Raw genomic sequence first — 15,134 nt, 5'->3', positions numbered from 1 at the left:
TAGGTGCAACTCAGTGCTAAATAGCCAGTTATCTCTTCCTTTTGATGTAGCACTTTGTCTGATTCAGAGAAAGCGTTTTTTTTTGTTTTTTTGTTTTTTTTGTATGGGAATTGACAATAATGTTATTTATATTGTGACTTTGGCTAACAAAAAGTATTGGAAATGTGCTGTAGAGTTTAGTGCGTTCATTTAACTGACACAGACTAATAAAAATCTGCCAATTTGTCCACTGGGAAATCAGAATTGGCCCTAAAAATTAATAATTAGTGTTTCAGTAATACTAATAGTTTGACTGAATAAAAATATTCTGAATCAGCTTAAACTTCATAAGAAATGCTAACATAAGAAAATGTCTAGATTCCGGGATGTTTTGCATCCTGTAACAGAATTTCTTTTTCTCTGGATAGTGGGCCAAAATTCAGGGCAATCCACTGTGCAGACTGTGAGAGCTCAAGACTTTCCATCCACACCATAGCAGAAGCATAGCTAGAACTTTTAGAATGTGGTGGCCAGGTAAGAGCCAGTGCATATTCACTAGCCTGTTTGGTGAGCATATTAGCCTATCACAGCAAGATATGCTAATTATTTAACGCAGAGTCATCAGACTCTCATAAGTGATTGGTAACAGCGGCAAAAGCAGATTTTCACCTTAAACCATAATTGATGCCTTATTAATCAGGGCTAACTGATGATGGTTGACTATGCCACTTTCCATAACTGAGGTGGCTAGAAGAGTGGCCATGCTTCATTCCAGTGTGGCATTAGCCATCTCTGGCCATGCCTTGGCTATGTCTCTTGACCACAGCTCTGAGCCTTCCCTAACATATACTGATGTGATTCTTAAAGCTAAGCATCAAATTTACACAATTTTCTCTGTTCAATCAGCCAGATATGTTTAGTGTACCAAATTTGTTTCTTTAGTCGAGCTACAAAACTAATGTATCTAATCAATGCAATGGGAGCTTATAGCCGCTCAATAGCATCATGCAACTGAATGCCTAAATCATCACAAACTTGCCTGAAACCACATCAAATTGATAAGTAATTTCAAATGGACTTTTATGGTTTCTGACACTCTGGCATGGTGGTATGTATAAAAGTCTGTAAAGTGTATGTTACATAGCTAAAACAGCACAAAAGAGAAATTTCCAAGGTAAATATACTTTTGTTTAAAAGTTTAAAATCACCATACAAAAGCAAAACTAATTTTGTTGGGGATGTATAAAATTATTTTGATGCATTGCTCATTTAAAAGGTTTTAAAACTATTTGTACAGTTGTATGAAAAAAAAAATGGGCACCCCAGCCAAATTACATATTTTGTTAACTTTTCTAGGTGAAAAGAAATAAACAAACTCTGCAGCAAACTATTTAAAAATAACCTTTTCCTGCACATGTTAAGGCACAGTTATTTTATATTTTATTAACTTAAAGCAGAAAACAATATTGGAATTGTGGTATGTAGATGTTTGGACACTCTTCCAGTTGTAAAGTCTTACAACCTAATTCACTAGGCCTTAACTGACTCGTTAGGAATGTTTAGCCAGGTGAAGAAATGTCATTAGCATAATAAATTCTCTTTCAAACCTTATACTAACACTCACCAATCATGGACTCCTCTAAGCATCCACTGAGGATATGAAAATAAAGTTAACTGATGTCTCTGAAGCAGAGGAAGGCTATAAAAAATAATCAAAGCACTTCCAACTTGCAATTTCCAGTGTCTGAAATGTCATTAAGAAAAGGCAGTTAAGGGCTTAGTCTGGAAGACTCTCATTTAGAACTGTTCGTATACTGGCAAGAAAGTCAAAGCAAAACCTCCACATGACAGCACAGCACCTGCAGGAACGCATGGCTTGCTCACACATGATCTGCATTGAAGAGTCGTCAGAAGGAAACCTTACCTGTGACCTCTTCACAAAAGTCAATAACTGAAGTAAAAAATACAACATCTAGATAAGCCAAATGCATTTTGGTGATGTGGGCTGATGAATTAAAAATGTATCTTTTTGGCCACAATCACCAAAAGTAAGTTTGGAGAAAGGAGAGCAGCATTTGATGAAAAGAACACCTTTCCAACTGTTAGGCATGAGGGTGAATCTATTATGCTTTTATTGTTGTGAAGCAGCCAGTGGTACAGCAAGCATTGAATGGGTAAATGGAAGATGGATTCCACTAAATATCAGCATTCTGGAAGCAAATGTTACAATCAAGAAACTAAACCTGAAAAGAGGCTGGCTGCTGCAACAGAACAATGATCCAAAAATACCTTAAAATCCACTATCTGCCAAACTTTTGCATACAACTGTAAGAAACTGTAAAAATGAAGACATTTTTCACGATGAATAATGCTGTACATGACTCCATTATTATCAAAACTTTATCAAAACTTGCTGATCACATAGCCATTCATTGTTATTTTATGCCAGGAAATTACTATAAATAGATCATTTATCAGTTTATTATTTAATAACATTTACTCTTTTTGTCCTTGTCATAACTTCTCATCATTTGCAACATTCTTTACATTGTGAATAAATAAACTATAGGTTTATATTTTGGTGTATAGTTTATAATGCTGTAATTCACACTGTATAAGTTCTTATTTAATAATAACTATTATATAACAAGTGATTCCAAATCTTTGAATGGTACTGTAGATAAAACCATGACATACATCAAAATAAATGAAATTAACAGTGACAATGAACACGTTTATTGTTGTTTAAGCATAAGTTGTCACTTATGACACTCAAGGGGATGGCTACGAGAGAGTAGCTATATAGCTGTTGTTTGTTAGTGTGGTTTATCGTGGTTTATCGCATGGAATAGTTTATTTCCATAAAATTATAGTACTGGAGCTCAGCTCCACATACAGTTTACTTAAATCAAAGATGCTAAACTTCTCCTTTGTGTGCTGTGCCCCAAATTAATCCCTGTGATGCAGTCTAAAACAAAACTCCCTGCAAAACTACACATATTTAAAAAAAACAAAACAAAAAAAAATAAAAAAAACAAATGTATGTCAACATAGCATTTCCAGTTGCATTTACTATTTTTCTCTAAGGTGACTGCCAGGGGCTTTGGAGGCCTTCAAACCACAAAATCTAAGGGGTCTCAAATACTTATTCACTAAACTGTTTTCAGGTCCCTCAATTTTTATATTATTATTGACTCACTGGATTTTGTTCTCGCCAATCAGATGGGACGATTTAGCATAGTGTAGGACTACTTCTGTTTTTGCCTTATGACTTGGTTTCTGTTAAAAGAAAAAGACAACCAGTGGAACATAGACACAATGGAACATTGCACATTAATAATGCTAATTTTTATTTATTTTTTAAAACATATTAAGTGCACACAAACACAAATGAGAAATTCTGTTTAAGCTCATTTTTCAGGTCTTTCAGGATTTTTTATTAATTTATCTTGTGTTTATTGCTAGACTTCTGGGGGCCTTACAGGACCATGATCTGTCCCTGGTCCAGAGTAACGGTGTATGCAGAATTATAGGCTAGTACTGAGCCCCAAAGTTGCCTAATAGTGTTTTATAATATTTAAAAAAATGACGTTTTCAAAACATGACACAATGAATTGGTTACCACACCACATATCAACAATCAGATTGGTTGCTGCTCAGCTCATTTGCATAGAAGAGAGCAGAGTGAGCAGGGTGTGCATCAGCGGTTTGATATGTCAGTTATGTGTGTATTTGGCATCTCGTCTCATTATAGTAAGTTATGACACATTCCTTGTGATGTAGATATTGTATATTGAAAATGTTCAAATGGGACTCAGCATATAATTTAGCATGATGTCGCTATATACGTCATGTATATGCTGCCTAAAATTTCAGAATTCCCAACTTAAAGCTGCATCCCTGCCTATACATTTCCATTACTTATTAGTTACTCTAGCCTAGTAGCTACAATATAAAATTACAGAAACAAGAGTCTTGGCTGACTGAGTACATTGGGGGATAATGGGAAAATTGTGTAAATTTGATTTTTGCTTGAACCACTGCTTTAATAAAAGACCATATAAAATAAACAGCAGGCAGACTCACTGAAGGGATGAGATGCCAGAGACTGGACAAAACTCACAGTAACTGAACATGAGCATCTCTCTCTCTTTCTCTCGCTGTGTATATATCTCTCTCTCTACATTTTCCCCTAGACAGTCTCCTCACTGAACCCACATACTGTACCCACAACTAGGGGACAAGATGACCCTGTGTGTCCCTCTCCAAACACACACTGAATTCTCTAGAGACAGAATGGAGGTTGAATATTCTCTCCTCCCTCCCTCTTTTCCTCCCTCCCTCGTTCCCTCTCTACCACTACCTCGGCCTGCCAGGGTGTGAGGCTGCCACGCGCGTCGGCTGCAACGGTAATTGGAACATAATGGAACATTTGCGGTGGCTGAGCTGAACCCTTTGCCCTCATCACCTCCTGAACCACTCACAAAATAGGCCCACGCTCCATTGCAAAAGAGGAGCAGTCTCTCTCCCTCTCTCACACACACATACACACGTACACACATCTTGAGCCTCAGATTGACCGTCTTGGCAGTCTTTGTTCAAATACACACATAGTCCATCTCATATAGCCTTAATACACCCAGGCGCACACACACCTCATTTTTAGTGTGACTTATCTTTTGCAACATACACACACACAAAAACACAACTGCAATGATTTTTTTTATCATACTCCTTCATATGTAAACACAGTTTAAAGTCTTTTTAAGATACTGGTACCCTTATGAGGGTGGACACAAGATGCTCAAAACTCTAGTAACTGAAGCATCTTCAGTAAACTGCGAACTTCATCTTCTGTAAACTACAGAGTAAAGTTGGGAGTACAATTCATTATAATACAAATTCATTAATCTAATTTGAAATTATTTATTTACATAGGTTAACACTATGTTATCACTGTATTCTGCCTACACATAAATCAAACTGTCATGTGCCCATAAGCATATTTAACAGACACAGATGAAGACTTAAAATTCAGTAATATACAATACTGTATAAAAGTTAGACACTACCCTTTATTTATTTAAATTTTCAGCCAAAACTGCCATTAAGTACAAGTTATTTATTTTTTACAAGATTTGTTTGTGGATTAGATATAAGATAACATACTTGCCTAAGGAAGGGGAAAGTAAAAGGAAAATAAGTAAAGAAACAGGAGTTTCCAAAACTGGAAAAATGATTTAAAGATGCAGAGAAAATAGGACTTCTAACAACTGTCACCATCAGTAAACAACAGAATGTTTTTGCCTTCTCCTGTAAGGTTATCACTTTTGGAGTTACATGTGTTTTTGTTAGAACAGCGATGATATACAGCTGTATGTATTTTAGGATTTTTTTTTTAAGGATTTGTGGTGAATCATCATGAAGGAGCAGTGCATTTAATTGTGCGTAGCTGTGTGTGTGTGTGTGTCATGGCAGCTGTCATGCCAGACTGCAGCATCTTGTACTATTACTGTGCTATAGTACTAATGTATAATTAATGTATTAATGTACTATTAACTATGACCAAGAACTGGGTCTTATCTGCCCCTCCCCCGAAGTGTCAATCACCTTCAACCTGTCACTCAATCTACGATGCCCCACCCACTCTCCTGATTCCAGAATCCCCTCCCACACGTCCCATGGCAGGCGACTCTGGGGCAAATGTGGCAGCCCAAATTGAATAGGCCCTGGCTATTGTCCCTCACTGTAGGCTCAGTATTGCTAAATTAGCTTTTTGCAGGAGCTGGCCCCCACCTGAGCCTTCCCTGTCTGCCTCCCTAAAGGACAGACGCTCAGACTGGTCACTCTGCCACTCAGTCACTCAGGCAAGCCTACAGGGACATCAGACCCACTATCACACAGATGTGTAGGCGGCCTTCGTTTACTCACCAGCCCACACTGAAACCCTGCAGCATCTTTATTGAATCTAAGCATTTACCATTTGAAAATGAACCATATAGATCAGCAGTAAGTTCTGATTAAAAGTTAAGATTAATTATGGTGTAAGAAATAGCCAAGGATAAATACTGAAACTAAGCCCTCTTGTACTATTGAAAATCAACAGTTTTTTTTTACAGCTGCACTTCGCAGTTCATTCCCACTATTATGACTACCTTTAACATGGCATGATTGGCCTGCTCACTAGAGAGCGAAAATAGCACACGTCAAATGCAGTCCAACTGTACATATCACTGTTTTTATTAGATGAGCACTCTTTAAACATTTTTCTCTGTGGAATAGAAATGCTTACAACAGGTAGACACCTCTGACTTCTGCTTTCTTTTTCTATTTAATTTAATTTAACTCTTTAAACTCTACAGGCTTACATTCCTCCATCTCATAACTGCATACTGTATATGTAAGTTTCATACACTGTTAGAAATAAAGGTACTGTGTAGGTACATTTTTCGTTTATCAAGGAACAAATGATGTAAATGTGCCCTCAAAGGTACAACAGTGGTTTTAAGGTTGAATTGTGTACCTTAAATAAGTTTTTCCCAGTGGAAAAGTACATGTTTGTATTGTTTCATAACCTAATGCTTTCAAACAGAGCAGTAAAATAAAAAGTTTCTTGACTAAAGGTACTGAGATGTACCCTTGAGGGAACCACCTCAGTGACAAGAGGGGTTCTGCCCCAGTAACAGTTTCATACCTTTTTTTTCTGAGAGTGTAGTAGTTACTAAATAGTTCATAGTAGTTACTAGATAATATGCCTTGTGCTTAGCCATTTTTGTTCAACAACTACATTTAGTATAATAAGGTCAGGGTTGGGATAGCTACTGGAAAAATAGTAGCTAGCTATTTCATAGCTACTTTCCCAAAAATTGAAGCTAGCTACAATTTAGCTACTTTTTTTAACTACTTCCAAAGCACGATTGTCAGAATGTTTGTGAATCTCCACCTGACACACCAAACAAGCCCAACTGATAGTGTGAACAAGGCACTGCATTTAATCATGTGCCAGAAAAAAACATACAGTTGAAAAGCTAACCAACAATTAAACATACACAACCAAAGGCGTAACATCCAACAAAAAATTAGACTAAGTAAAGGCAAAGTCAATCATTCCAGGTTTTTCCTAACATAAATCAACAAAAATAACCAAACAATTTTGTGCAAAGCATTGTCAACTGTTGAAATAAAACTGTTCCAATTTAAACATTTCAGCAAGATGTGTACAGACATGACAGTCAGAGTCCTTTGTTAAACTTCAACACTTTAGCTTCAAAACTCTCATCAGTGACCCTGGCTCTGCACAGTACTATTAGTAATGGTCTATTATGAAAATGGTTTTTCTGCTTTAGCTAAGCCAGGGTTTGGCAACACGCAGCTCTTTTACTGCCTTGTTGGGCTCCACAGCAGTAAAATAAAGCTCTGCTGATCATTCTAACACAGGCCTAACACAGTTTTCACAATAAATGGTCTTGAACGCTGGAGTTAATGTGTAACTGCTAATTCACCAACATTTGACGCTGAAGATTGACGCGCAGACTGCTGGTCATCATAGCAACACAACCTCGCCTAGCTAGTAGCTAACAAAATGGCAAAACAATTTAAGACGGACATCGATAACTTGGAGACGAACTGGCTTATTTGCATTTATAATCACTCCAGGTGGTTTCCTGATACGTTTAATCTGCAACGAGAAACTGCCAAACACTATGTCATGAAGTCAGCTTCTCTTTCGCCAGCTTCTCGTTCGAATTTTCCTGTTCCACTTTAAATGGCGCAGCAGTACATTCTGGTGCCTCAGGCACCATTTAAGATGGAACAGGACAATTTGAATAAAAAGCTGAAGAATGAGAAGCTGATTTCAGCCTCATTTTGTTGAAAGGACAGAATGGCTCTTCTTAACATTTCGGTTGCCGACCGCTGAGCTAAGCCTACTAGTAAGGGGTGATCAGCACGTGGGGTCAGTGTTTGACCGTTTGCTCAAACTGTCCGCAGCTCAGTCAGGATTGCACAGTTGCCACTAGCCCAGTTAATGACCACGTTCTATGGTTCAAATTTTGCGCAGATTGCCTGAAGCCTGTAGCAAAATTGTAGCGAAAATTATCGCTATAGCTACAGAAAACATTTTAGACGCATACAGTTATTAGCTACAAAAATTTGTAGTTAGCCACAAAAATTAGCGCACTACTTAGATACTCCCCCATCCCTGAATAAGGTAAATGCCACAAAACATGTTCTGATTGATGGTCCTTATGAGCAAGGATTGGATGAGGCTCTTCACTCCAGAAATGCATCAGTGAAAAATCCAACAGTTTAAGAACAACGTTCCCAACAAGCAATCACAATATTTTTAGGTATTTCACTCTCCATAGTTTACATAATCAAAAGATTCAGAGAAGCCAGAGAAATCTCTGTGTGTAGAGGGTGAGGCCAAAAATTACAAATGAATGCTATAACCTTTCACCCCTCAGATGGCACTGCATTAAAAACTTGCTTGCTTTGGTGATAGATATGACCATATTAGCTAAGGAACAAACTATTTGACAAACCATCGTCAATAAACACTGTTCATCAATAGATCCACATAGACTGTACTCCGCACAGAGGAGGCTGTATGACAATAATGTCCAAAAACTGTGCCGACTTCTCTGGCTTTGAGCACATCTGAAATGGACTGATGCTCAAGTGTGTATTGTCATCATTCCATAAACATTTTAGCTTGTAGAAATAGATGTGTTCTCCAGGACGATCCAAGAAGAAGAGCATCATCCAGATTTTTACCAGTGTAAAGTTCAAAAGCCAGGGCTGTCATGGGCTGGAGGTTAGGGAATCAGCCTTGTGACCGGAAGGTCGCTGGGTCTATCCCCTGAGCCGACAGTACATGACTGAGGTGCCCTTGAGCAAGGCACCTAACCCCCAACTGCTCCCCAGGCGCTACGGATAGGGCTGCCCACCGCTCCGGGCAAGGGTGCTCAATGTCCCCTAATGCATGTCTTCACTAGTGGGTATGTGGTGTTTCACTGCACGGATGGGTTAGATTGTGGAGGTGAAATTTCCCCAGAGTGGGACTAATAAGGGTCTCTTAATCTGTCATGGTATAAGCCCATGGCATAGGCCCATGGCATAGGCACCTTGCACATCTGGGAAGGCACCATCAACACTAATATATTTATCTATCTATACATGCTGCCTTCTACACAACATCTTTTTCAGGGACATCTATGCTTTTTCAACATGACAACACCAAGTGACATTTTCTACGTGTTATAACAGCATAGCTTCATAATCAGAGAGCGCAGGTAGTAGACTGACTTGCCTGCAGTCCAGATCTGTCTCCTATTGAAAACATGTGCCATATGAAGTGCAAAATACAACAGCTGAAGATTTGTACAACAGAACAATGGCAAAATCACTTTTAAAACAGGATCAATTGGTGTCTTCAATCCCAGTGATTATTAAGTGTTGTTAAAAGGAAAGGTAACACAGTGGTAAAAAGGCTCCTGTGACAACTTTGTTGGAAAGTGTTGCAGGCATCAAATTTGAAATGAGTGAAAAAAACAAAGCCAAAAAACAAAACAAACAAAAAAACAACAACAATAAAGTTCATAAGGTCAAAACAACCAAACAGAATTTACTAATCATTGCTTTCTGTTTTATTGTCATTTCACACACTGTCCCAACTTTTTTGGAATTGAGATTTGTATGTAATCTGGAAAAAAATGGGATTTGCTTTCTCTTACTGAGTCACTGACTGACTAATTGACATACACTGATAACCACTGTTGAAACAAACATGCACAAACATTGCCTGAGACAAGCAGCAGTTAGGGCTTTGCACCATTAATGTTGCCCTAATTTCCAACACTACCAATGTAAGGCTAACACATTCATTGAAACACGTCATAGGTCTTACAACAATAATTACCTAAACCGAGTGAAATAACACAGGAGTGAGTATTTACATTTGAGATTGAGCTATTTCTGACTTAAGTTAGAATTTTTTCCATAGTCTTGCTTTCATCAAGCAGCCTTATTTAGCTATATTTTACTGTCCCAGGTGAGGGTACAGCCACCTAGCACTAGTACATGACCAGTGCATTCCTGACATAAATGAAAATGCCTGTTGCCCTTTACATTGTATCTGAATTTCATGATGAATGGACCAAAAGAAATGGCTCAAAATTACTTGGAAAAAAGTCTGGCTACTTTCACTTACATTAGAAGTAAAGTATGCTTATCATTCTACTTCTACTTCATTATTTTGGATATAAGTTTTGTTCCAACAGCAGCAATCTTTTATACATATTTACAGAATGTTCCCCATGTAAACGGCGCATGTGTACCTGGCTGTCCACATGATGTAAAAGAAAACAGGACTCATCGGACCTGGAGAACCATAAAGATATGTATGGGTCTTATATTGTTTTCTTAAAAATTAACGGCCCCATGTGACCAAAAGACTTCAAAATTAAGTGATAAAAATGTTTTTTTAGATTTGGGCTTAGGAAAGTTCTGATAACAAAAATGGATATTTAAAATTTTATATATGAATATTAAAGCTATTTCCAGGGTGACTCCAGTGTGTTTCTGTGCAATTTGGTATGAAATGCTAACTGTTTGGCTCATATCCTAACTTTTTAGTTGCATCTTCACTGGTTCCAATTATCATTACTAGGGCTTTCTGATTTGTCAGTTACAGGGAATCACAAGCCATACAGTATGTACCTCCAGCCGCCAGCCCCCCTTCATTAAATAAGCCACAGGCCTCTTAGGCGGCTGCTGAGTTTTAGAAACAGCTGTGCAGTCATAACAGTGTGTGTGCCCAGACTCAACGCAGGGCTCTCTGACACATCTTTTGGTGCTTCAAAGGCAATCTGATACACTAGACACACACACATAGCACATGCGAGCAGTTTCCATACATATGCACATACTTAGTACATCCACGCACTCACACATGCACACACATACACACACAAAAGTGTCTCAAGGTATCTTGAGTTGAGATGTTTGGGATCCTGTCTTATCTTTTATTTTGTGATCCCAAAGTCTTATTGAAAGACTAAAATCCCAAAATGAATCATAGCCTCTGTCTCCAGGAATGAGTTCTAAATGTGAGGGGGTGAAGTGAACTTCAGACAGAAAAGGTGAAAAGGAGAGCCACCTTAATGCACTATTTGAATACCAATCAGTCATACCATTTTTGGTCAGCTAAGACATGTCTACATAAGGAAGTTTGGACCATGCATTGTCCCTTATACTTCAAATTATAATTGCATTAAGGTGGAACTTTGCAAAACGTGTAAGTGTATAAGGCCTTTTCATGCGAAATGGTAGCTGGCCATGTTTAAAAAGTGTATTAGCACTGTTATAACACTTAAATAGTGTCTTAAGTTAGGTATTGGGCCACCAAGAGCCACCAAAACAGTATTAATGCACTTACATGGCATATATTCAACAAGTCTCTGGAACTGCACTAGGAGGATGGAACAACATTCTTTCAAAACATATTCCCTCATTTGGTGTTTTGATGATGGTGGTGGAGAACGCATTCTAACGTTTCAGTCCAAAACTGGGTTGAGATCTGGTAACTGAGAAGGCCATAGCTTATGATTTACATAATTGTCACACTCATCAATTTATTCAGTGACTGATATTTTCTGTTAATTGTGGCATTATCATCCTAAAAGATAACACTCCCATTAGGATAGAAATGTTTCATCACAGGAAGAAAGCGATCAGTCAAAATAACTTTGTGATTACTTGCCATCAACTTTCCATCTAAGGGGACAAGAAGACCCAAACCATGCCAGCAAAATGCCCCTACAGCATAACCAAGCCACTGGTTTTCCTCACTGTAGGGGTCAAGTGTTCTGGCTTGTGCTCTTTTCTTGGTGTACACTGTACATGCACTCGCCCACTTGTGGAGAATATGGTGAAGAACGTCTCATTTGACCAAATCATTTTTGTCCACATTTCTGTAGACCTGTTCTAATAATTTCTGCACCACTGAACTCTCAAATGTGCATTGTAAATCTCTACAAAAAGGAGGTTATGCACTGCAACCCTGCATTGCACCCTGCAACCCTGCATTGACACTCACCTGAGGAGCAGTCGCTCTTTTGTTTTACCTGATGATTTTCTCATTAATCTCAATGCATATGTCACTTTAATGAGTGAATGAGTAGATCAGTTGAGCAGTTGTTAGTGACTGAAGCTCCTATCATCTATGCCCCAATAACAACCCCCCTTTCAAAGTCACTTAGGTCTTTTCCTCTTTCTATGTTGATCCAAAATCAAGGTCAATGTACACATGCCACAGAGTATGATAGGATGTTAACTGTTTAATTGTATTATGCAATACACCTGTCTGGAAGCATCCGCGTTTATTTTGTTTCTCTACTCATTTATTCAGGTTTTTCCTTTAGTTTGTCACTCGTCTGAATGCTCCCAATTAGGTCACAAACTAGTTTTAAAATTCTAGTCTCATGTTTTCTGTTTCTATCTTAGGGTGTGGAGCTTAAGGTGATTGGTCTACTGTTATTTGAAAATCAGGCCTGGAGGTTGACTAAGCAAATCCTTTGTTGGGAATAGCCCTGGATACTGCCAATGATAACAAAAGAAAATCATGGTTTATGAACAGATGACTAAAACTTACAGAAAGAGAAAAACAGATTAACATTAAAAAAATGATAGGATCAGTGGTAAAAATATAGTAGACATATTCTATTCTGTAATAGGGATATTTCCACTCCACATCCTGCTCTGCAGTCTAACTAGTCTACATACTATTTCTGCCTTATTCTACTTCAGACGTCAGGTCATCAGCAATAATGTAGCCTCATTCTATACAACGTCATGACTTAACAGGTTTAAACACAATTTTTAAATATCATTGTAATCTACCAATTATGAGACAGCTCCAGAACGAAACAAGCAAACCCTACAGCCAAACAAATTTCAGCTATAAGCCCACAAATGCAGGAGTTTTCCTCAAAACCGAACACCACAGTTTTCGGCTGAGCGCATAGTCAGAGAGAAAAAACATCGAAAAAAGAGAGTCTAATTCAAACGGTAAAACCGTCGGTTTAGACAAAGAGACGCGGGGAGAACCAGGCTGCTAGGCTTTCTTTTTTTCCCCACTCTCTCCCCCCAGTTAGAGAGACAGGGAGCGAGGGAGAGAAACAGGGAGAAAGCAGCAACGCAAAGACGGGCAATAGCTTTCCATCGCTGGCTTACTAATCGGCTCCTTTGTTGTGCTCCATGCGTGCCTGTCCCTGTCACATGACCGCGTTTCCATGGCGACCGAGGTCTGAGTAATCATTTGCGCAATGACCTTTATTCCCCCGAGGGAAGGGGAGGGGGAGGCTCGAATGAAAGCCGAGCCAGCAGAAGCAGAGAGAGAGAGAGCAGCAGAGCGAGGCAGCGGGGACGTACACACACACACACACAACCCGAGGAAGGGGGAGGAAAAAACAGCAAACTGATTTTCTCTTAGCAGTACTGAGAAGAATCCGTTGGGTTAGATAACGAACAGAGAGGAAGAAGAGGAAAAGAGGAATGCAGCAACACTGAAAAAGATAGTGGAGATAGAGGGTGGCCAACTGTGGGGAGGAAAAGGCGGTAAAATGGCGGTTTGAACCCCTGTTGGTGTCGGGGTGGTGTGTGAAAGAACCTTACGAAAAGCAATGTCAGTTTGCCTTTGGGCCGACGGGTAGCACACATAAAGAAAAACAAACATTAGTTCAGCTAAGTTACTCAGTTATTCAGCTTCGATTTTTGTATTGAACAGGCTAAGAGCTCATTTCTTTACAGCTTGTTTTTGAGGTCAGGGCTAGTAATGCCTTCTTGGTTTCAAATGCTGACCAAATAAAATGATGATAGGTTGAAGGTAGCCAACGTACATCCCATAAGTGCATCAAGTTATGCAAAATCTCAAGCATGTGAAGTCTGAAACTACTGTAGCTGAAATGTGCCTTAAAATCAACAGTAAAGCATCATTGTGTTAGCTAATAGTTTTTAGGCTAAGGAGTGTGTCAGTTTTTTAAGAGGCCATTTCTGATGTACAAATGCAAACCTAGTTCAGAAAAAGTTGAGACAGGTCAAATGTTAACAAAAACAGACAACAAATACTTTTTGACCTGTTTTCAGTTGAAAACTGTACAAAGATTAAGCAATTCAGTGTTTCAGATTATTTCAGATTATTAACAAGCAATACCTCATTGGACTCTTTAGGCACGAGAATGCAACGTTCACCGTTTCCAAAACCAATCTGAAAGGTGAACTCCTCAGATACAACACATTTAGACTTTGTGTCAGTCTCTCTTGGATGAGCTTTAGCCCAGAGAAGTTGACAGTGTTTCTGGATGTTGTTGATATATAGCTTCCACTTTGCATAACTTGCATTTGTGGATGCAGCGATTGATTGTTTTTTGACAAGGGCTTTTTGAAGCATTCTCAAGCCGTGTGTTTATATTAATTGCAGAAGCATGGCAGGTTTTAATGCAGTGCTGTCTGAGGAGTTGAAGGTCAAGGGCATTTCATATTGGTTGTTGCCCTTGCCCTTTGAACGTAATCTGGATTCTCTGAATTTTTTGAATAAATTCTGCACCAAAAAGGATGAAATAATTAAGATCCTTGCAAATGCTTGTGGAGGAAAGTTATTTTTAAACTAATTCTTAAATATTGATGCAGTGGCAAGCCTCGACCCATCCTTGCTCACGAAGAACTAGGCCTTTCCTGGTTGCTGCTTTTATACTTAAGCATAATTGCATCTCCTGTTTAAGATTTTTTAGATAAGTTTTTGTAGCATTTTACATTTTGATTCTTTAATTGTCTTTTTTTGGAATGTGTTGCAGGCCTCAGTTTTATATTAAGTGAACATTTACAAAAAATAATGAAGTTCAAAAGGTAAAACGTTAAATATCTTGACTTTATGCTATTTTCATTTTCAGGGTCAAAGTAAATTTACAAATCACTGATTTCTGTTTTTATTTGCATTTGACCTACTGTACATTTTCAATTAATTTTCCACATTGCTTTTTTTTTTTTTAAGTTTCCAGACTTTCTAACTTTTGTTTGCTATTTGCTATGCTGAGAGCAGAATATAAGAATATCTACAGATTTTGTGTAAAAATTCAGAATCTTTGCACCTTTAATTT

Source organism: Colossoma macropomum, unplaced genomic scaffold (genome assembly GCF_904425465.1).
Source record: "Colossoma macropomum unplaced genomic scaffold, Colossoma_macropomum, whole genome shotgun sequence".
Lineage (NCBI taxonomy): Eukaryota > Metazoa > Chordata > Actinopteri > Characiformes > Serrasalmidae > Colossoma > Colossoma macropomum.
This window is presented reverse-complemented; position numbering follows the sequence as displayed.